The sequence below is a fragment of the Nilaparvata lugens genome, chromosome 2, assembly GCF_014356525.2.
Source record: "Nilaparvata lugens isolate BPH chromosome 2, ASM1435652v1, whole genome shotgun sequence".
NCBI lineage: Eukaryota > Metazoa > Arthropoda > Insecta > Hemiptera > Delphacidae > Nilaparvata > Nilaparvata lugens.
Genome location: NC_052505.1, coordinates 75490240 through 75510127, shown reverse-complemented (window position 1 = coordinate 75510127; position 19888 = coordinate 75490240). Strand labels below are relative to the sequence as shown.

At 36.1% G+C, this 19888-nt stretch overlaps 1 protein-coding gene across 1 annotated transcript in view; it reads right to left on the bottom strand.

The window, feature by feature from the left end:
• Positions 1-14851, bottom strand: part of LOC111056679 (Down syndrome cell adhesion molecule-like protein Dscam2) — a 262768-nt gene extending 247917 nt beyond the window's left edge. The window contains exon 1 of the mRNA XM_039421737.1: positions 14763-14851. The gene's annotated coding sequence lies outside the window, so the exon portion shown is untranslated. The remainder of the gene's footprint in view (positions 1-14762) is intronic.
• Positions 14852-19888: the final 5037 nt, after the last annotated feature.

The window sequence follows — 19888 nt, the reverse complement described above, 5'->3', positions numbered from 1 at the left end:
TGCAAACTCTGACATCAGACCTGAGCCAGCCAGGTCACTCGATATTATTAATATTTGTTACAAACATTTAAGGTTGCACTCAACATGTGTTAAAAGGCATACTTGGGGAGCACCAACCAACCCAGCAAAAACAAGTTTGTCCTCGATTACGGTATCGTCATAATGACGATAATTATGTTTGGAAATTCGGAATTGTTCGGAGAACAATACGGGAATTGTTCCGGGCTCGGCTTGATTAACGGAGTCCACTAAAACATGACTCGGTGCAAATCCTTGGCAGAGACACGACATCCAAACCCCTTTCCCTCACCCACCCGCCACTGCTCACACCACTACACAACTCTCTTACCCCGCAATATTTCTCCCCTCCTCCGTTCCCCTTGCCATTCCTCTCCACGGTTCCTAGCTTCCCAACTTTGTCATATTCAGCTGAACTTCCTGGCAATCCAATGCATTGCATACCATCGATCGTCCACTTGGCCAACATAGATAAATCATAATAATTTATATTGGAATAAATTCATTTCCTGGATTTATTATAAAACGTGAAATACCTGTCGATAGAAATCTCATAATTCATTCATTAGAATATTGCCCTTTTGCAGTCGGCGTTTAGGAATAGAAGTGATTTCTTTTGAGAGATTCTCAGCAATGTTGATATTTTAATATATAATCCTATACGATGTTATTTGTTTGACTAGTAGACCAAGACTTGAACGTTATTTGAAACTCATGCGAAGGTCCCACTTGACTTGAACGATGTTTCACTGTAAAACATGTAGAATGTGTATAAATGAGAAACACCAGACTAGCTATTAAGACGATCCTAAGTTCATGTAAATTCGTGTAACTTATGAGATTAGCATGTACGTGATATCAGTTCGAAGGCAGGAATGATGATATATGGACAATTATTCACAACTACCATAGTTAACTTTTTGTGTAGTTGAGAAGTTGATATTGTGATAATTATTCATATTGAATGAAAAAGACTAAGAAATTGTCAAAAAACCACAGATTTATTGATACTTAGAAGGACCGGTTTCGGTTATTACACCATTGTCAATCTCTGATATACTAAAACTGAATACAAGAGCAGCAGAATTTATACTAGTAGGCGAGTACTGCTATTGGTCAAGGGCATGAACGCCTGCCATAGGCCCAGCTAGAAAGTCTCCTCCCACTCAAAGATGTCTCAAAATGGCGGCTTAGGCAACAGACTCGCCATGATAACAAAATTTACTTTCAGTGCAAATCAAGTAAACAGGTGTGAAAGATAATACAGCAAATATTTAAAAGGAAAAACTATTGACTAATGTATGCTTACAATGTTATGATAAAACTAAATTCGTAGTGTTGTATTGGTTGGAATGAATCTGGTCATTTTAAATATACTGCGAATTTTCCTTGATTACTCTCGTTATTTCTAAATCCTCTAGAATATTCAAAGATCCGCCTTTGTTATTAACATGCAGAAACTCAACATTCTCCTCAACTGTGAACTTGTGATTATTTGTTATCAAATGTTCTGCAAAGTGTGCCTTTCGCTAAACATTCAGCAGCAGTGGCGCAGTTGTGTGCCTGCACTTTTTAAAAGATGATAAAGAAGATAATTTTGAATAAAATTTAGAATTTAGAAATAGGCCGACACATCTAGAAAATACCTGAGTCTATACCTAATTCATGCAGGTGAACGGGCTAGAGTCAAGAAAACTTCAATTAGTTGCCATGCCTGATTTAATAGGTTTATACTATAGAATAACACTACAATTTGAAATAATTGAAAAATACAAACAGCTTCAATAAACATTGGCAACTAAAATCGAACAACAGAAACAACAATTTCATGTTACTTTGTTGACATTCTTCATCTGATTCGGGGGCGCATTACTATCCCCGTTTAGATAGCAATACGTCACAAAACCAACTATATCAGTCATCAAATAACAAGTTAATTTCAACATGAAATTACTCAAGAAAGAAAAGCCCGTTGAACCCAAGTTTCGTCGATAGTAACCCATATAACCCATTTCATAATAATTTTGAATCCCCACTTTTGATTGACATTCTCGAATGAACCTTTGTTTCACTACACTGCACTTTCGTTGGTCTGTACGTTGCTTTATCGTCGGGGTTACAGTACCTTGTTTTTGGCGGTGAACCTTTACCGGTTGAATTTGGCTTGACGGCGACGTCCTCTTACGTCCCTAGACCTGTCGTCTGAACGGGTGCCTTGAAGCGGTGTTACATAAAGTTGCGGAACCAAAGGGGTGGTAGTACAAGAAGTTGGTTTGGGGACACACATGAACCGCTGTAAATAAATGTATTACAGCATTAATTTCTAACTCTTCCTACAATTCATCAAAAGCTAAAACAGGAGTTTATTCAATTATTTAATTTAGATTTTATCTTGACGTTCTGATTTCATTCTCAAAATTGAATTAAAACGGATTTACTTGCCAGAGTGTCATTAATATACAATGCAACTTTATGAAAACACTCGTAATAAATTAATATAATGCTTTTAGAAAAATGAATACTTCATTAATTATGATGTTAACTTCTATATAAATTGATATAATACTCTTAGGAAAGGAATAATTCAGATTGAAATGATGCTAACTTATATGATATTTTTCGTTTGGTTTGCGAAATCAAATATAATTTTTCATATAGTAGCTCTATGGGGTTGCCCAGTAACAAACGCAGATGGCGAGAGAGTGGAACACTGGGCAATGAATAACGGCCTTTCTCTTATATTTGACCCTAAACAAAGCACATCCTTCAATAGCAAAAGGTGGAGGTCGGGAACTAACCCAGACAATATTTTCGTTACAGAGAAATTCAGAGCTTCATGTGATAAGAATATCTTAGATGCTATTCCAAACACCCAACACAGACCTCTTATCCTGGAGGTGGTCCCATCAATCAGGGTGAGAAAGGTTCCCTTGAAACGAAGATTCAACTTCAAAAAAGCAAACTGGAACTCTTTCACAGCCCAGATGGAAAAGGCATAGCAAATATCCAACCACATCCAGCAGAATATGGGAGTTTCTTGAATCTACTAAAAACTACATCTTATAGCAGCATACCCCGTGGTTGTAGACAAAACTATATTCCAGGATTCTCTGATGATCTTCAGCAACTGTACAATAATTATATGGACTCCTTCAATACTAACCCTTTCTCAGACAACACTCACAAACTAGGAGAAGAGCTAAACTCAAGGATTGCAGACTGCAGAAGGCAAACTTGGTGCAAGACGCTTGAGGGAGTGGACATGAAGAGGAATAGCTACAAAGCTTGGCAACTCATTAGGAAGCTGAACTGTGAGAGTCAACCAAAAAGCCTCCATACAAATGTTTCTCCTAAGCAAGTGGCTCACGTGTTGATTGAGAATGGTAAACCTGTGAATAGAATCAGGCAGAAGAAAATCATAAGATGTCATAATAGAGAAACCAACATCTTCCAGGTCCCACTGAGAGTAGATGAAATTGAATCTGCATTAAGATTACTGATGCCTCGCAAGTCTCCAGGCATAGATGAGGTGTTTAATGAGCAACTCCTCCACCTTAGCCCTGCAGCAAAGATGTGGATCACAGACTTATTCAATAACGTCATAGTCCAAGAGTGCATACCTGCAATTTGGAAGAAATCAAAAGTCATTGCAGTTTGCAAACCTGGAAAGGACCCTGAGTGCCCAAAATCCTATCGACCAATCTCACTTCTGTCCAATTTGTATAAACTTTTCGAGAGAGTTATCCTCAATAGAATATCTTCTCTTATAGAGAGCAAATTAATCCCTCAACAAGCTGGTTTCCGCCCAGGAAAATCATGTACAGGCCAAGTACTAAACCTGACTAAATACATTGAGGATGGTTTCCAGGAGAAGAAGGTTAGTGGCATGGTTCTGGTTGATCTGTCAGCAGCGTACGACACAATTAATCATAGACAACTCCTTCACAAACTATATAATGTGACATACGATTACAGTTTGATAAAGGTTATCCGCTTGATGCTCACTGATAGACGTTTCCAAGTCCATATAAAGAACAATTGTAGCAAGTGGTACAAACAAAAGAATGGACTACCACAAGGAAGTGTCCTGGCTCCTGCCCTTTTCAATGTTTTTGTGAATGACCAACCTATTGGAGACAGCACAAAACATTTCATTTATGCTGATGACCTGGCAGTAGCAGCCAAAGGAAACACCTTTAAAGAATTCGAAGACAAGCTGAATAGTTTCATTCCAGAGTTAGTCAAATACTACAAAGCAAATCTCCTGAAGGTGAACACAACAAAGACTGTAGTAAGTGCTTTCCACCTCAGAAACAAAGAAGCCCAAAGGGAGCTTAAAATCTTTTGGTCTGGCCAGCAGCTGACACATGTGGCAAACCCAACTTATCTTGGTGTTCAATTGGACAGAAGCCTGACATTCAAAGCTCACTGTGAAAAAACGAAAAAGAAGGTCAACTCCAGAAATGCACTCTTACGCAAGCTGGTTGGGTCTGCCTGGGGTGCTGATGCTCACACCCTGCGAACAACAGCCTTAGCCCTGTGTTTCTCCACTGGTGAATATGCTTGTCCTGTGTGGGGTCGCTCAGCCCATGCTAAGAAGGTAGACGTGGCTCTCAACGAAAGCTGCCGGATTGTGACTGGCTGCCTAAAACCAACTAAAACTCACTACCTCTACCAACTGAGTGGGATAGCCCCTCCATCAATCCGGAGAGAGATAGCAGGTAGGGCCGAGCGAACTCGTCAAGCTAATGATGAAAGGCATCCAATGTTTGGCCATACCCCTGCAATTCACCGTTTGAAGTCCCGTCGCAGCTTTCTAACAGAGACACAGGAGCTGGGCTCCTCAGCACCACAAGAAAGAATTCGACTCTGGCATGAGGGTGCAGATGCCACTGACTCAGTGCTGAGGGAGCTACTGCCAGCAGGAGCAGAGCTACCGTACAGTAAATGGAAAACTCTGAACCGCCTTAGAGCAGAGTGTGCTTGCACTAAAGAAAACCGCACTACTTGGAGGCAGATTGATGATCCTTATTGTGACTGTGGAGACATCCAGTCAGATGACCACCTCCTAAAGTGCCGTCTTGCACCAGCATGCAATCGACAAGACCTCTTTAATTTTAATGACGAAGCTGCTATAACAGTGGATTACTATTCTAATTTAGGCATATAATACAAGTATAATCACCTGACACGAACGAACGAATATAGTAGCTCGACTAGTATTGTTGGAAACTTGTGCGCTAGCCAACGTTCATTAATATCAATTTTATGGAAAAGAAAAACTTTCTTCTTCGTCTATTAAGATTTCTATCATAAAAATTTACTAAATCATTCGAAAGCCTTAATGACATAAGAAAACAGAGTCTGAAAAATATAAATTTATAAAATGTCATAAACTCAATATGAACATAATCTTAAAAATTTCATTCCAATTCAAAGGCTATCTTCCTGACTTTCAGCAATACTCTACGATAATATATCTCCAGAAACAATAACTCAAATGTAACATAACTGAATACTTTCTATACTTCTTTAGAAAAAATTTATAAGTATCTTCCATCACTAATCAAATCAAAAGGATTATTCTCAATCAATATTATTAACTTGAAAAATAACAGGCTTAATTAATTCAATACTCTTATGGAAGTTTCAATCAATTAAATTCCCTAAATTATATTTTAACCTTATTTTACGTACCTTAGCGGTTATTTGAAGAAACAATTATTCGTACATGATGAAGAAACACAATTAAACCTTTCAGGACATGGCACTACTAGAAAATTTAAACATTAATAAAAATAAAACTAGCTCCTACATTAACTAATTATATAAAGTTGTAAACTTGCCCAAAAAGGGCGAAACATAATGACTACATCTTTACTCTCGTAGTGCTCCTAGCAAAGTGTCCTCCGAAGCGTAATCTGGTCTCTCAACTGGGGAATCCCCACTATTGTATTTAGAAACAGGTCTCCTATTGGGCGAAGGGAATCAATTTGACCAATCGTCGCGTGGCTTCTAGAGCCTTTGGACCAAATAGTAACTGCAAAATCAGTAGTTTGTTATAATTTCAATGCTTGCTGTTTTCCAACTTATCGCACTCTATGTCGCGACACGAAGGCTAAGTTTTAGAGATAATTCCATAATCTATATTCCTCGACGACTCGGAGCCAAAAGTTTCAAATATCTATCATGGGAAACTCGAAGTCATGGCCGTTCATAATAGAGAGAGAAAATAATTTATTTCGCTAACTCACTTACAATAATGGCTCTAGTCTATTGCGTATTAAATTTACTATTATAACTTGGGAAAAGGCCTGAATTAAAAAGAGTGCTCGCCACAAAAGTTAGATTCCCCATTTTGTTTATTCCAATCTCTGATGTGTTCTTTTATTCTAATTTTGAAACTTCTAACAGTTTGACCCACATAACAAGCATTACAATCACCACATTCAAGTTTGTACACCCCACTTTTATTCCAAATATCAATTTCGTCTTTACTCCAGCTAAATAGACTATTTAAAATCGGTTTGGTCTTGAAAGCAACATGAAATCCATTCCTCTTCAATTCCCTACCTATCGTATCAGATACAAGGCCTAAATAATGAATTGTTATCCAAGTCTTCTCCTCACAGTTTGAGCCTACAAAGCTAGAATTGATTGAAATTTGTCTGTTAATTTTATTCAATCATTTACGTTCTTCATACCCATTTGTGACAGCTATCTGTTCAATTTCAGTGATCTCAATATCAAAATCATGATGGCTCATAGGTATTGTTAGTGCTCTATGGACCATGCTATTAAAAGCAGCAGGTTTGTGAGAAAATAATAGGATGACAAGAATGGAGAGGAATGATAACATCAGTATGGGTTGGTTTTCTGAAAATAGGAAACTTGTGAAAACCAGTGCTATGATCTATTCTTAAATCTATAAAATTCAATACACAATCCTGTTCTACCTCTAAAGTGAATTTTATACTCTGATGTAATCCATTCAGATAGGAAAAAATAGTCTAGTTGTCTGTTACTTCCTTTCCATAAGCAAATAATATCATCTACATATCGAAACCAGTAAACAATTTTATCTTTGAAATGACTATTTTCAATAATTCTACTTTCTAACTTATCCATAAATAATTCAGCTAGGAGTGGTGAGAGGGGTGACCCCATTGTCAACCCCTCTCTTTGTTCAAAAAATCTATTCTTGAATTTGAAATAATTATACTAAGTGCATAACTTCATCAACCCTATCAGTTCTTCTCTGAGTGTATGATCATTGATAGAGGCTTTCATTATTTTCTCAGCTCTTTCAAGACTTTCTCCCACCGGAATGTTTGTGAATAAATTAGTAACATCAAATGACATAAGTCTATGAGATGATAGAACAGGAATATGCTTTATATTGTTGACCAACTCCAATGAATTTTCGATACTAAATTTTGGTTGAACCCGTTAAAGACCGAAAGGTGCTATTCAGTTTGTGAGCTAATTTAGAGCAGGGGGAATTAACAAAAGATACCACTGGTCTTATAGGAACATTAGTTCTGTGTAATTTAGGTTGACCGAAAAGTCTAGGTGGATATGGATTCATAACTGTTTCTTTCTTATTAAATAATTTGGTGATGGTTGTCAACAAGCTATTGATTTTGGTGGTGGGATTAGAGTTAATCTCAATAAAAATGTTATCTGCAATGAAATAGTTTACCTTACTTAGATATTCGTCCTTATCTATTATTACTGTAGTGCATCCTTTGTCAGCTTTCAAAATTATCAGGTCATTGGTTTTCATCTTCTTTTATTTAGTTTAGTTTGTCAGAGATTGACAATGGTGTAATAACCGAAACCGGTTTTTCTGAGTATCAATAAATCTGTGGTTTTTTGACAATTTCTTACAGCCTATAATATGCTGAAGAGAGACAACGCAAATTGCACTGGGCCGTGAATGAGGCTCATGGATACTTGGAGGGTGGTTGGCTACAAAACATCTTTCTTTTCTGTGCGCGCTGTATAGGCTATGCACTGATGATGATAGTAACGCACAGGGGGCTCTTTTCATTAGCATAATAATGGTCATTATGTGGCAGAGCCCAATTGTTCGCGGTCTATTCGGAAAATCGTGCGCGCGCAGCGTTCGACATGACAGTTGATTAAGGCAGCCTATAGTCTCTTTCGCTAAACAATCGCGCGGCTTGGAACCTTGCCGTGGCAAACCCCCTCACCATCACCGCCCCTATTTGATGGATCCCCTCGCCTTGCACGAGGGAGAAGGGTCCAATCCCCCAGAACAGACCATCATCTCTTCTTTCCTGGAACGAGACGCATCCATCCATCCATCCCTTGTTAATTAATTCCATCTCTGCCGTCCGCGTTAATTAAAATTGCAACCGAGAAAGAGAACCCCCTCGCCACATAAAATCAACATATCGAAACCTGATCCACCTGTGATGTTGATGTTGAATCTCAACACACATAGGGAAGAGTAATCCAGTAATCGGATTATTCTCCATTTCATCTTCCAATTAATATTGATGCCGGCCTGCCGTCTCCAAGGACTCCAGGTTTGACTTTGTTCGATTTCCAAATAGTCAATCATTGTTGACAGCATTGAATGGAAATATGTTGGGGCCATACTGTGAACGGGCATTCAGTTTCCATTTCGGTCTTACCTTCAACCTTTTTAAGTTAATTCACAATGAGAATAACAACGTTTTCAACAAATTGAAAACATAGGTGGAGCTATGAATGTAACAATAAACCAAGATTACTGTACACTTTCTGTCTACTCACATTGACTTTGAATAATAAAACGACTAATAATTCCGATCAAGTCGTGTCCATCCAAGTTGATTCCACAGTTAAAATTGATTAAAAGTTAAACGTTGAAATCACAGTTAAAAGTGATTTCACAGTGAAACCAACAGTTGATATCAGTTGGTTGTTTAGAATTAATTGTCCAGTAATATAGGATACAGTATTCAAGATTTCCTTGGCTGTTGCGCTGCTCATATGATTACATTCTATTATCAATGGAAATTTCCCGTTTAGAACTCATTAAAAGCCGTAGGTCCGTCTCTTATCACTATCCCACTCACGTACAAGCCTAGCTTTTCACGCTCGGACAACGATCAAAATATAAAACACAGTACAATCTGGTTCATACAACTGAAATAGAAATGTTCAAGTGGATTATATTATCTGCATAACAAGATTATTAGTCTACCTTCTCAACTGTTTGATAATCAAAGTGATTTGAACAATGACCAGAGATAAAATTATTCTTTTGAGTCTTCGACATCACAACTTTAAGTAATTTATTTAAACAAATTCATGAAGAGTAATATTTTCATGATATATAGCATAGAATAATAATATGAAAAACGGATTATCATGATGGCTTGATGGCATTTTCTATTGGAAATTATAGTGAAAACTCGATTTTCCAATTTATTCAAGAATATTGATTGGAGCTCTCGAACAAGGGTCTTAAGATATTTTGATTGGATTTTTTTAAATTCAAAGAATATCGTCTGAAGAGCGTGAAGCTGCAAAGTTATCAAAGAGCATTTGTGTGTGGTGTGGTCGCCTCCTTAACAATCTGGCCCGAGCGCCATTATGGGTGGAGCAGAGCAGCTCAGCTTCTCAGCGTCTGCAGATGCTCACTCTAGTGCGAAATCTTTTGATACCCGCGCTGACGACGATAACAAGCAAGCTTCTGATACGTAAAAAAAAGGGATGAGATGTTGTATCACAATAAACTCTTCTGACGAGCTCTTTGCAGAGGATTCGAATGAACTCCTGTAGGGTTGAGATTGTTATTGGAATCGTGACTATCTCGTAACACCTAAGATTGATAACTTCGCTTACAATATCATTTTCATTGCTTGATTGAGTCTGATTCCTAGAATTCAATCTCATCAATTTTATACAATAGAGTTTGGATTCTAACGTATTATATGCCTTCCTCCATGCGTACAGGGAAGCCTCCCTTGCATGAGAGTATTTATTGTCAAAAGAATTAAATGTATATAATATTCATAATTGTGTTATTTATTATTATTAGTTCATGCTCTAGATGATTGAGTACTATTTTGTATGCATTGTTTTTGGCAATAAAGTTTATTATTATTATTATTATGGAAACAAGCAAACAGGCTTAATATTGACATATCGGTATTAGCCTATTAGGGGGAACAATAAGAGGAAGGATAGATATAATAAATATTATCCAGCCCATGTGAAGAATATTCTTTATCACTGTATTTTGATTACTATTGTTTAAACATGTTTGTATCATTGAAGAGGAAATGAATATTGAATTTGAATTTAATCGATGCGTATAGACGTATAGGCGCATTTCTCTTCTGATCAGCTGATTTAATGCTTCTTTTATCTGTATCCCACTGTTTCTTTACAAATATAGAAATAGTAACGTAAACATCAGCTGATGAAAAGTGAAGTGAGTGTGTTCGTGGCGCAAACGTCCGTACGCATTTAAGGGTGTGATCACATGGAATGCGCAAGCTCAAGTGCAAGTGCAAGTGCAAGCCAGATCATGCATGAGTCGGAAAAAATCTGGAAAGTGCCATTGGAAGATGTACACCTGCTTTAGTACATGGGTTCCCAAAGTTCAGTAGGTTAATTTCCGAAAAAAATCAATTTATTAATATTTGTAGTAAATTTCATATATTGTATTTTTGAATATTATGTACATTTTATTTATCAGATTGCTTTTTGGTATAATAATGGAAATTATTGCTCTTTTCAGATTAATTTAATTCCTCATCTACATGCTTGGTCATTTATAATCAAGCGTGCACTTGCACATATACGCAAAATTCAATGAATCATATGACTCAATGTGATCACTCCCTTAGAATGACAATAATTATTGATTGGAAGACTTCTTCACACAACAAATGAGTTTTAGCTGGAGAATAAATAGCTGTAGGGAATTCTACGACTGTTAAAGGAATATTCACCCAAGTAAGATGAATATTCACCTGGGTATAAAACCTTTACAGGGATCTAGTTGAACTGTAGCAATATTATCGAATTTTCTTTAACTACTCGTATTTCCTCTCGAGACAATAATGCTACAGCTTAAATCAAAAGCTGCGTAGATTATTTTGCTTCACGAACACCCACATTTCGCTTTTCATCAGCTTATTTGTACAGAAACAATAAGATACAGATATAATAAGCTCAGCATTAGTTGATGGAATGCAAAATGGGCGTGTTCGTGGTACATAATCTGTACGCAGCTTAAGATTCAAGAACTCATTTGAATTCTCGTAAATCATTAGGATATCAGATATGTCCTGAAAATATTGAGAATTCAACACTGATTAAGTTCATAATGTAATCAAAATAATATTATATGAACTTCATTTCCTTGGCAATGAGCTTGATTCCTGATCTGAATTATTGAGTAACATTGAATATCATACACCTCGTCTTACATCTCACAATATCAAGTAATCTGAAAATTAAATTTGTTGTCTCAAAAGTTCCTCTAGATTATTCAAGGGTGGCATTTCTCAACAATTGCGACCTCTGTATGTATAATGTCACGAATATTTTTCAAATGCATTTGAAAAGATATTCCAACAGTTTCAAGTATTGACTCTTCCCAAAAATATAGATTGCTAAACATATTTGTATTGTTCTAATCTTGACTATTACTGATTTTATGAACTAGATTTAGGGAGAGAACACGTTTTAGGCAAGCGCCTGTTTTTTCTTTCTAATGATGCACTGTTATTGACCTAACAGAAGAATTTGAATATGAATATGACTATTAATTTATTAACAATATTCATTCAAACTATTGTCAACTCTCAAACTAATATTTATCTGTAGGTGCATTAAAAAAAAACTGGTGTGGCGCACTCACACAACTATCCTTGCCGTTATAAAAATTGATCACCTGACGCCAGTGTTCCCGCGCATCTCAAGTCTACTATTCAAAGATTTCAGCCAGCTGGTGACAGGGCAATAACGCTGGAGACACACGAGGTCTGCTATCTCTTCATAGAATCATTTAATAGAATCAACAGTTGCCAATAGTTTGCAATTGGATAATCACAATTTCTCGAATTCTGTGCTTGTTAACAATTTTAGGTGAAAATGCTACTGAACATTAATTGTAGAGATTTTCATGCTCAATCTTCTCCACTCATTTTTTTTGTTTTAATTGTATCTGAAGCCTGATAATTAGTAAACTAAAATCAAACTTTGCATAGATGGGGTGGAGCTCCTGAAATTTCTACAGATATGGGACTTGTGGCAGTTGATAGAACTTATCAATGACTATTCTAGGTATGAATTTGATCAAAATCGTTGGAGCCGTTTTTGAGAAAATTGCGAAAAACCGTGTTTTTGGCAACATTTTCTCCATTCTAGCCGACATATTGCATTTGATCGAAATTGTTCTTATCGGATCCTTATATTGTGAGGACCTTAAGTTCCAAATTTCAAGTCATTATGTTAACTGGGAGATGAGATATCGTGTACACAGACGCACACACACACACACACACACACACACATACAGACCAATACCCAAAAACAACTTTTTGGACTCAGGGGACCTTGAAACGTATAGAAATTTAGAAATTGGGGTACCTTAATTTTTTTCGGAAAGCAATAGTCTACTTCCCTTACCTATGGTAATAGGGCAAGGAAAGTGATAAGTTATCTCATTTAATTTGAAAGCTATGGAATCTATCTCTCATTTCGCAAAAGCAGAGCGTTTCGTACCAAATATTGAGAAGACAAAATCTCCCATCTTAGTTCCAACGGAATCTCTTGTAATCCATTATTAACTTCAAAGCACAAAGTTTGAAGATCTCAAGTGCAAATATACGGTCGCTATTGGATGAGCCGCCTGCCATACCTGAATATGACAAATGCAAAGTTCTGATCTCAACTTACATGCTGGAATTTGCTGAGAGGTGCGAAAGCTCTCTCCAAACCAACCAGATTAGAGAATAGACTGAACTGTTTCAAGTATGTAGTCTATGAAGTAAATTACTCTGACCCAGTGGGAAGGCTAACCACAAACAACCTCCTTCTACTTTAGTTATTCCCATCCTCATCATCGTCGTCTTCTTCTCCTTATCCGCCTTATTACCCGTTCACATGATCTTATTCAGCATTATTACTCTGGTACTTCATGCTGCTCTCATAACCAGTCTCAGGTCTGGGCTTGATCTGTCGCATGATCATAACTGTGTCTATAAATTTGTTGAGTTCTCAGGTCTGTACACTATTGTTCCAACTTCTTCTACAGTCTAGAACTAGAATTTCTTCGTACTCAGAATGGAGGTCACATCTCGGAATTCTCAAAATGATTTAAATTTGGAAGAGAGTGTACTTTCCACTAATCTTAAACTGAATATAGGAGGAATTTGATAGATAAACTTTATTCAATCGATCAAATCAAACTTCGAACAATATAATCTCCACATACTTATTTCATCTCATTATGAATTCATGATCGAAGTAGTTTATTCGATAAATTTGATAGTATCTCGAGATTGATCATGGGATAATAGTCTATCAATAATAATTATAATAGAGCAAATTGATTCCTAGTGCCTATATACAGTTTTATATACCTACAGAATTGGAGGAAATTATGGAAACAGCTTGATCTTTTAAAAGGATAATTTGACAGGTTCATTGGAGATCCTAATTGGATTGAAAAAACAGTTTGCGCATGAAAAACTACTTTTCTCTTGCATCAAAATTTTGATTCGCCATTCTTAATAATTTGACAATAGGTTTCATTGGGGATCCTAATTGAATTGAAAAACGTCTTTTCTGTTGCATCAAAAATTTTGATCAATCCTCTAGGGGTGATTTTTCAACTCATGAATAAGTTTGTGGGAGAATTATATTTGTAAAAGTTGGTATTTGTAAATATTTGTAAATAAACTATTATTAGGTAGTTACGAATACTCCAATTTGCTCTGCTTTTCACAATTCGAAACAAAAAACATCAACGAATCCGATCAACCATGCAAAAATCTTCACATAATTTCAACAATGTACAAGTGTTGTATTCATCTATTCAATAATTTCCAATGGCATCAGGTCAACCCTTCGCCCACACTATTGAAGAATCGCATAACTGTATTATAGATTCAATTTGAGAACAGAAATTTAAATTATAATCCTTCCCGGAACAAACACTCCTTTCCTTCCTATTTTTTCCAAATAGAGGCATATAATCAATCAATCTACTTGTTCATATAATTTTACATTCAGGAAATCTAACCAGTGAACTATAATGAACTATAGTGAACTATAATGAACTATAATTTCACAGGAAATGTAATTCCACTGCGTTCCATATTTGAGTTAAACTTAATACCACATAGATATGTGATATTAAGACATGAAGATATAAAACTTTATATGTATTTACTCCATATTCTTCTCAAAAGATTCCACAGCAGAAAATAAAACGAGTAAATCAAAAAAGTACTTGTGGCGCTTCAAAGAATTGATGTATTTATAGCTCATATATTGGGACCATGAAAAAGTTCGACGAAAGTTCAAAAAGCAGCTGGTCGAACTTGGAGTAAAGTTTGTGCAAAGTACCGGCAACGAAGTCTACTTGGAAGTGGCGTCGATGTTCTCGGCGAGTTATTATCGTCATAAACATTGCTGGCGAACGACGAAAAGTTTGGCACAACTAATGGAGCGCAAGTGATGCTGTGATAAAAGGCAAGTTGACTTACCGGTGTTGGTTGGATGGGCGAGTAGGTACTTGGCTGGATGAGTAAGCTCTCCGGTGGCTGCGAAGCGCGTCGTGGCTAAGCACGCACTGTGCTTAGGGGATGTTCAACGGCAACCCCCATCGCGCATACTACCAACTACCCCCACCAGACCCCCACCACCTACTCCACCCCACCACCCATACAAACATCCATCACCCGTTCTGACATTATAATTGAAAATAAATAACATTATATCTTACCGGCTCTCATTCATCTCAGTTATCCCTCCTTCTAGGACCTGTCATTATAGAGACCTTTATTCTTTTCTATGAAAAAGTTCTCATTTTTTCCCACAGAATAAGGCATTTTTCTTGGTGCAACAGCCCTTGTCCCTATGTAGAGTAAGCTCTCTCACAATTGACAATATCACTCCTAATATGCATTTTCATTCTAACCATTTTTGAAACATGATTGATGAACGTTTTCTGAAAGTTATGACGCGAGCTTAGGTTGGAGTTTATTAAAATGAGAGAGTTTGCAGTGTTGAAGGCAATCAGATTGCAAAAACTTGAAGCATGTAGGGCTCTCATGTGAATTTCTTTGCACCAATTTTTGATAAATTCATGTGTATAATAGTAAAGTAGTACTCATGTATAATAGTAAAGTATTCTTCAAGTATGATGTACCTCGCAAACTCTTATTACAAATAATTGAATATTATCAAATCCATTCAAATTTACAGAGATCAAGTCAACTTAAAAGTATTATTTTTAGAATAATATCACAACAGGCGGATTAGAGAGGATAATAGAATATTAAAGGATTTTGAAATTGAGATTCATAGCATCCGTTCAGAAGAGAATTGTATAAAAAATTCAAATTTGCAGAGATCAAGTCAACTCAAAAGTATTATTTTTAGAATAATATCACAACAGGCGGATTAGAGAGAATAATAGAATATTAAAGGATTTTGAAATTGAGATTCATAGCATCCGTTCAGAAGAGGATTGTATCGTTCAACAACAAAATTCTGGTGAACCCATTGATGGACAGTCATTTTTTTTGGAGAAAAACAGTATACTATGGAATATTATTGCTCACCAATCAAGAATCTGATCTATTTTTGGGAGAGAATAGAATTGTAAAGTTACAGCGATATTAAAATGTGAAGATTTTATAACATCTAGTATAAACATACTATATTTCAATCAACTGATTGGAGATGAGGGAAGTGCTTAGAGAGAGTTTCTGTGGATGATTGGAACCCTCTCATCATATTGAATGTGATACTGCCAGTTCAATACAAGAAATAGTTAGTGGAAAAGTGTGTACGCGAAATTACAAAAAATGTCACCAAACTACACGCTATAGCATAAAGACATATTCCATTAACATTTGATTGGAAGTTAATTTTAATATTTGTATCATTATTAAGATACTCAAAAACAATCTCCATATGTATTTTGATAATATAGTTCATTCAATTTTGATATTCTATAGGTATTCGCAATTTTTGTAATTTTTATCTATCGTAATCGATGGCAGTCTATACATTCACTAATTGAAATTAAATATTATATATTGAGATACTCAGAAACAATCTAGAGCTATACCTCTACATATTTAGATAATATAGTTCATTCAATTTTGATATTCTATAGGTATTCGCAGTTTTTGTAATTTTTATCCATCGTAATCGATGGTAGTCTATAAATTCACTAATAATTGGAATTATTATATTAACTATTATTGGTTGAATATTTTCTAATTGTGCATAATGCTTCATTCTTGTTAGGATATTTGTTTTTAATGGAATCTGAATTTATATTACCCTCTGTTATCCGGTCTGTTATTATTTTACTCAATGTCATTTGCACAAGAACCAATAAATTCCAAATTTTCAATTGGTTTGTTATATCACAATAGAACTTCTCCAACCGTATCACATTTAATTCAAAATTATGTCGTTCAATGATGATTAAAATGGAATCGGTCCACTTGCGTTGATATTCAAGTAGAATGCTTGAACTATTAAATTAAATTTGAATAATTTTATTATTGAAAATCAAATTTGTGAAGATGTTCCCCTACTATAGCTAGAAATTCCAGTTCTCTTCAATATCAATGATTCATTGAAGCATGCTCACCTGAAGAGAACAACTACAATATGGCATTGTCGACTTTTAGTCAGCAATCCTGCATCAATATACTGGTGGGTGACCAATCTATCGGCCAGCCAATAAAGTGGAGTCAGTGTGGACCCAGTAGGGAAAGTGGACCTCCACTTGATCCCTCAAATGAGTGGCTGAGGGGGAAGGGGAGTGTCTCTCGAATCGGACACTTTATGAGACACTGTTGTTTATCTTTGATGCCTCGTGTCATGCCCTCAAGTATTAATCAAATGCTCTCTTTCTGTCTCCCTATTCATTCTCTCTTTCTCTATCCATCTTTGATTTTTCTTCAACATTTACTACTATTACTACTTTATACCTTACACGCCTCTCCTCCTCTCATCATCAAACAATATTTCTCTCAATAATAACGGTTATTATTGAAATTTATAATTTGTCTCAGCATTCAGTATCCTGTTCTCAATCCATCGCCACCCTTTGAATTTTCCTTGACATGTGAAGCCGGCTTAACTCAATCGACTTCTTCTCCCCATGCCTAGAGATAGTTACAATCTGAGCTTATTGATGAGTCCATGATGAGTTCGAAGATCTAGTCCAAGATTTGAGAGTCTTCAGAGGGTGTGAGATCTTCTGCAACCGATTATTGATTATTATGAGAGAATAATATGTTTTTATTTCTGTCCAGAAAAAATATTACATATTATATTCTCTCAACTATCAGAGAAGCCTTCGCAATTATAATTTGATTTGCCCATAGAAATATTTTTCATTTTTTAATTATCTCAATGACATCTTCTATTCTAATTATTATGATATTATTTCACTCAAATGAAGATTATGGATTGAATTATAATCATAATGAGTGATGAAAATCCACTTATTTCGGTAATATACTTTGTATAACATATAGGTTTTTCCTACCAAAAAAAAACAAAACAAGAAATATCACGAATTTAAATTATTCCAAAAAACTTCGCCCGAGTGGGGATTCTCTTATTCTATGATAATCCAAATGACGGATTGGAGCTTTAAGACTATTTCTACCACTACTGTTTAATGGACATGACATATGACCAGTCACGGCTCCAATTCATAATATTTCCCACCCAAAGTCTATTCAACAATAATATACTGTATTCGATAAAGCTGTTTTCAATGCACATTATATTGTGTTCCTGGATTGTTCACGGAATGTAAACAAAATGAATAATAACTGAAAATATTTCGTTTAGGATTAATGTAAAACCAGTACCCCAAGATGAAATTCATTTTAATGATAACGTTTTCTCAGCATAAACCCAAGAGAGACCGTAGGCCTGTACAAAATCGAACACTCTAATACTTAGAGACTGAAAAATAATGTAGAAATTGTTGGTATTGATAATCCTGTTGACCAAAATATTAATCCAATCAGGGATATTTATGTTTTTGATTAGAGCCGCATGAAGAGCTGGAGGAGTAATGAAGCTTTGATAACGACGCTGACTAACAAATCGAATGAGCTTCGAACGGATTAAGCCAATTAACTAATTCTTTATCCGCCTCACGTTCCGTTAAACTTCTCTATAAGAGGATATGATTTATTCATTGAGCCGTTCAGAGTATTCTGGAACGTCCTGCTGAATAAAATCAACAGATTAGCAGAATTATTGAACTCGTCTCATTGCCGCTATGTCAAGTGACGACGGTGCTGCCGTGATCCTCTACTAATATTAAATTTATATTGCGACCCAGCCTGGTAGATACATACCATCGTATATTTTTGGTATGAGCATTTTTTCAACAGCTAAATATGAATTCAAGTGGATAGTACAAGTATATTGTCTGCGAATGAAAAAGTTTCAAAAAAATTTTGAAATAAGTTTTAGAAACTTAGCTCGTACATATACGAAATCACGTTTCCAGTATAAAAGTCGCTAGTAGCCTGCAGTCCCCTTCAGACCCTATAAGCATAATTATTCACATCATATTCCAGGGCCTGTAGTTCAATTCAGGAAAAAGTTACAGCATTAGAGACCAAATGAGCATAATTCTGCATTCTATTTCTCAGCTTGAAGATGAGGAAAATTAGTTAGTCATCATGCGATAAGCCTAATAAGATTATCACATTCATCATTAACTTAATGATAATCGCAATCAGCCTTCCTGATAATCCGAAATACATAATGGAAATTGTAAACTATTTTTATCTCACATTAAATGACACGAATCTTTATCAACGCAGGGCTTTAGTGAAACCTGGAGTAGATTTCATGGAAGTTGAGGATAATTACAACAATCTTCAATGTTAAGTTCATTGAAGATTATCCCATGATTGATTTTTGAGGCGAGACAATCTATGAACGCTGATGTATAAGATTTAAGAAGTATATTTCACGACAGAAGCGCTAGACTGTGACGAAATTTGAGGTCTGCAAAAGAGCAGAGACTACAGGAGGCACTGAAACTCAGAACCCCGCCCCATTCTTGACCCACGACATGCTGAGCGTGAGGTGACTCACTCAAATGAGTGCAGGATGGCCAAGAGGCCTGTGCCATTGCTGATAAGAAACCTCATTTTGTTCTCTTCTGAGTAGCGTCACCCACCTCCTCACCACCTCATTCTCCCAACGCTCCCCCCCTCCACTCGGTAACCACCCTCCAATCACCATCATCAAGCTAGCCAATCTTTCAAGTCTTTCAAGCGTACTTTTCGCACGCCTTCCATTATTACCATCATCGTGAAATCTGATTGGAAAGAATCTTGGAAATAATGGTAGCTTGCGATGAACTGTGATTCTGAATCGCATCAGTTGACAGAAACAGTAGCAGTGAAAATTTTCTCACATTGTAGTGTGAAGGGTATTTGCTCTCAAAAAGAATATTTTCGTAGTCCGAAGGTTATTAGAAGGTTTCAATAATAAAAGGCTGGCCACTAACGGAAGTACATGCATGATGAACATGGTTGTGTATGTAAACGCTTGTTCATCATGCATGTTTTGTCATTTGCGAGAGGCTTATAACAGAAAATAAACC